Source organism: Trachypithecus francoisi, unplaced genomic scaffold (assembly GCF_009764315.1).
Source record: "Trachypithecus francoisi isolate TF-2019V2 unplaced genomic scaffold, Tfra_2.0 Lachesis_group5, whole genome shotgun sequence".
Classification (NCBI taxonomy): domain Eukaryota; kingdom Metazoa; phylum Chordata; class Mammalia; order Primates; family Cercopithecidae; genus Trachypithecus; species Trachypithecus francoisi.
The window spans coordinates 77568869-77573694 of NW_022681470.1; the positions used below are offsets into that span (position 1 = coordinate 77568869).

Here is a 4826-nt window from a genome sequence, read left to right on the forward strand (position 1 = left end):
AGAAATATCAGAGTGTCTTGAGGCTGGCTGACTGGGGCCTGATATCTAGCATTCTAAGAAGGTGCAAGAGGAAGAAACTAGCACTGGATGAGACTCATGAGCATAAGCCCCTTCAAATTGAGAGAGATGTCTGCATTTGCAGTCAGACTTCTATCATCAGCCCTGATTCCTGACGTAACGAGTTGTGAGTTGTTATAATCGTGGAAGACAAATGGCTTGAGAGGATAACATGGATGATGTGATTTCAAGAGGAGTTCAGTATAAACTTTTGTGAAAAATCATTCTGATAAACTGATCTTAAGACATCACGCCATGCTTGATGGCTCATGCCTGTAATCCCAGAACTTTACAGCACTTTGGGAGGCTGAGGCGGGCAGGTTGCTTGAGCCCAGGAATTTGACACCAGCCTGGGCAACATGGCAAAACCCTATCTCTTAAAAAAATACAAAAAGTAGCCAGGCATGGTGGCTCACGCATGGAGTCCCAGCTACCTGGGAGGCTGACAGGGGAGGATCACCTGAACCGGAGGAAGATCTGAGCCATGATTGTGCCACTGCACTCCAGCCTAGGACTCTCTCTCTCTAAAAAACAAACAAACAAACAAAAAAATCCCGACATCACATTGTTTACTCCCTTGATGCTGCTCGGAGTGACACTTGGCATCAGGAGGGCAGTATAGTCTCTCTTTTTTTTCTTACAGTACAACGTTAGGGCTCTACATTCAGGCAGTAGAGTAAGGAGCAGCAAAGTGGGAGGCCTACACCATTGCCACGGCAAGAGAAAGCCTCATAAAGTCCCTCTGCTTCTGTCAGGCAGGCTCTTCCTAGCTCAGGAGACACCAGTTTTCACTGGCTGAGAACAAGGCCAGGCAGCCTGGCTACAATGTGGAAGCGCAGCTGGACTCGTGGCCTCTGGTCAGTTCTGCAAGTGATTGGTGAGGGCTTCCAGTGGCTCCTGCTTCTTCAGCCCATACCCCAGCAGGCCTCTTTCAGCATGGGGACAGTCAACTTGCCCAGTGTGCCATTGCTTATGTGGTTCTTCAGCTTCTCTTCTGAATACTCCACCTTGGGCCTTTTGCTTCTGAAACCTTCATTATTGTGTTTTATGTTGCTAACTTTCCCTTCATGATTGTAATCTGGTGGATAGAGAAGTTCCTTAAACTTATCCACCAGTGGGGAGCCCAGTTTTTTATTCATTGCTTCAACCTCAGGCAATGTCAGGTCCGCTGCTTGCTCAGGCTCCATCAAATCCAAGGCCACGGCCTCCAGGTTCCTGGAGTGCTGCTGCAGCACAGAGTTCTCAAAGCTGTCACTTCTATATTTGAATCGGAGCTTCTGAACAATAGCCTTCACCTTGTCCACCTGCTCTGGGGTTGCCATGACTTTTTTAGTGAAGGGCACCTTCCCTTTATTATCAGTATAGCATAAAAAGACCAGCTGGAAGCCTGCAGGAGTCACCTGAATTTTCTGATCATCCAACTCCTCTTCTTGTGGCACCAAAGCCACAAAACAAGGGGGGATGTTCCTGCAGAGTGTGTATCTGCACAATGCTGTGACCTCCTTCTCCAGACACTTGATGAGTAGAGCACTGAACAGGGTTGAACTCCCATTCATCAGCGACTCCTCGGAGTACACAAAGAAGGAGGGCCTTGGGTAATGGTTCTTCTTCAGCTTTACCAAGGGCTTAAACCCATGAGAATCAAACCTGGTTCATCAAACTATTTTAGCTCTTCTGTTTCCTCTTTCTCCAGTATAATCTGATGCCTTCCATAGATCTGAGACCTCGTGGTATCTCTAGGCGGAAGCAAACTGCCTGTATTTACATTACATGTCCAGGTCTTAGTTTTCACTGATTCATCTATTTCTCAATAGAGTTTTATTGGAGGAGGCTTGAAAGCCTTCTGGATCAGATTATAAATGACCACAGAGAGCACTATATCTTTGTTGAACTTCAGCTTTAACCTACTGAGTGCTTACTTCCTGATCTCCTTGGCTCAAAACTGCCTCAACAGATCTTCTAGCTTGCTGGATTCCTCAAAGTGAGCCCTGAGGTCCTCATCCTCTGCTAGGCTGATGATATCTCTGTAAAACAAAGATATGTCAAAGCCTCCAGGTTTCTTCAGGTTCATCGAGTCAAGGAAGATGCCTGTATCTCAGTGATTATTGGCTTTGGTCCTGGCCCAGCTGGCTTTGACACTGTCATTGCCTTGGGGGTTGTCTTCCTTGGTGAACAACATGACTCCTCTTGTACAGTACATTGCTAAAGAGGTTGTTGGCACAGACTCACAACATTTCACTGAGTGAGTAGTCAGATCCATGCCCATCGGGTCTTGGAAACGTTTTTGTCCCTACTGCCCCTTAAACCGGTCAAGCTCTAGAATTCGTTTTGCACTTGGATTATCCAGTTCCTGGATGCTCATGTCAAAATGAGTCAACTCATCTTCACTCTGAGATTCACACATAGCTCTGGAGGCATCCACCAAAAAAATCAAACTATTCCTTCCTGAATATTTATAGTCTCCACTTGCTTCACATGATTCTCATGGGTTTCAAGCCCTTGGTAATGCTGAAGTGCTGTGGGTCTGTGCAACCTCTTTAGCGATGTCCAGTTCAAAATGTTCTTACTCTGCTTCTTGATCGCCTCCAGTTTTGTAATAAGACTTTCACCCTGACATGTTGCTTACGGCTCACTTTGGTGCAGGCCAGGGCAGAATGGCCTCTTAAGATTCTCTCTGCCAGTCTGGTCTCTGTCTCACTACATTATTTCAGAGACCCAAGAGTGCTCCAAAGGAATGTTCTGATATTGGTAGGAATACATATCATCAAATTACTCTCTAGAAATGTGTAAATTTACAACTCAATCAAAAGAGTACGTAATAGTGCTCCTTACAGTGTATCCTCACCAGCATGGAATAATATCTTTTAAAAATCTTTTATGTATTACTAGTTGTTTTTGTGGAGTGCTGTGGCTCAGGCTTTTTAAAGAATCCTAGGATAACACAAACATAATTCTGGTTAAAATTGATCAGCAAAGATGAGTGGTGCTGGCAATGACTCGTTTTGGCTGACAGTGGGGGAAATAAAAGATTTAGCAATGGGAAGAGAAAATAATAAGTTTGGTTTGAGCTAAGATAAATTTGGATTATCTGTGGGACATCCAAGAGGTGATATGTAATAGGTCATTGAGTATCTCTGTGTGGAGGTGTGAGATGTAAATAGAACATTCAAGTATTAATATATGGTAAGTGGATAAATCATAAATGTAGGTACAATAGTTCAAGAAGAATTCAGAATGGGAAAGCAGTTGAATATGAAATCTTGGGGAATATCAACATTTAAAGGGTTGCAAAAGAAGCATAAGCTAAAGGTACTTTTTTTTTTTTTGAGAGATGGAGTCTTGCCCTGTTGCACAGGCTGGAGTGCAGTGGTGCAATCATAGTTCGCTGAAGCCTTGAATTCCTGGGCTGAAGCAATTCTCCCACGTCAGCCTCTGGAGTACCGAAGACTACAGGCACAAGCCACCATGCCCAGAGGAAGGCACTTTTTTTTTTCTTTTTAAAGAAGCCTTTATTTCCTTGTTTTGCGAATAAAGCTGGCTGAGTTGGTTGCTTTTCGGTGATTAGTCAAAAAGACCAAATCCCATAACCTTGTCCGACTCCTCCAACTCTTCATTGGCTTCAACCTTAGTTGGGGCTGCAGCAGCAGCAGGAGCAGTCGTGGCAGCAGTGGCCACAGGGGCAGCAGCCACAAAGGCAGATGGATCAGCCAAGAAGGCCTTGACCTTTTCAGCAAGCGGGAAGGTGTAATCAATCTCCACAGACAAAGCCAGGACTCGTTTGTACCCACTGATGATAGAATGGGGTACTGATGCAACAGTTGGGTAGCCAATCTGCAGACAGACACTGGCAACATCGCGCTCTCCAGGAAATGAGAATGCAGTTTCCTCTGTGACGTCAAGCACTTCAGGGTTGTAGATGCTGCCATTGTGGAACATCTGCTGGATGACCAGCCCAAAGGGGAAGGGAGAGATGTTCAGTAGTGTGGCTTTGGTGGCTCCCACTTTGTCTCCAGTCTTAATCAGCTGCATATCACTCAGGATTTCAGTGGCACCCCTGGAGATTTTCGTGGTGATGCCTAAAACCTGGAGAAAGGAGGTCTTCTCAGGCCCCAGACCAGTGCTCTGGACTGGCACAGTGACTTCACATGGGGCAATGGCACCAGCATGGGCCACAGCTGGCACCTTGTTGGCCAGCAGCAGGTCCCTGATCTCAGTGAGGTCCTCCTTGGTGAACACAAAGCCCATATTCCCCCGAATATGATGCAACAGTTTCTCCAGTGCTGGGTTGTTTTCCAGGTGCCCTCAGATGGCCTTGCACATCATGATGTTCTTGACCATCAGCACCATGGCCTTCCTGCAGAGGGACATGCGGATCTGCTGCATCTGCTTGGAGTCCATACTGTCTGCTCCCACGATGAAACATTTCAGATAATCATCCAAAAGTTGGATGATTTTAAGGAAGTAGTTGACTTCCAGGTCACCCTGTCTTCCCTGGGCATCACAGCAGTGCGTCAGGGATTGTCACACAGGGTTTAAAGACGATGTTACTTTCATGAGGACACCTGGTGAGAGGGGGCACTTTTTATGAATAGCCACAGAGGTAGAAAGATAACCCAGAGAGTACTGTCATTGAAGCAAAATAAAGAGACTTTCAGAAAGGAGAGAATAGCATGTCACAAAGAAAGAAAATTGATTAATTATTAATGATTGGGAAATCATGATTTAATCTGTTTTGTGCTGCTATTACAAAATACCTGAGACTGGATAAT

The 4826-nt window shown here is 45.4% G+C and overlaps 2 pseudogenes; both read right to left on the reverse strand.

Annotated features, from left to right (window-relative positions):
- Positions 1 to 915: 915 nt before the first annotated feature.
- LOC117075580 lies at positions 916 to 2674 on the reverse strand (annotated as a pseudogene).
- A 944-nt stretch (positions 2675 to 3618) lies between these two features.
- On the reverse strand, positions 3619 to 4556 carry LOC117075096 (annotated as a pseudogene).
- Positions 4557 to 4826: the final 270 nt, after the last annotated feature.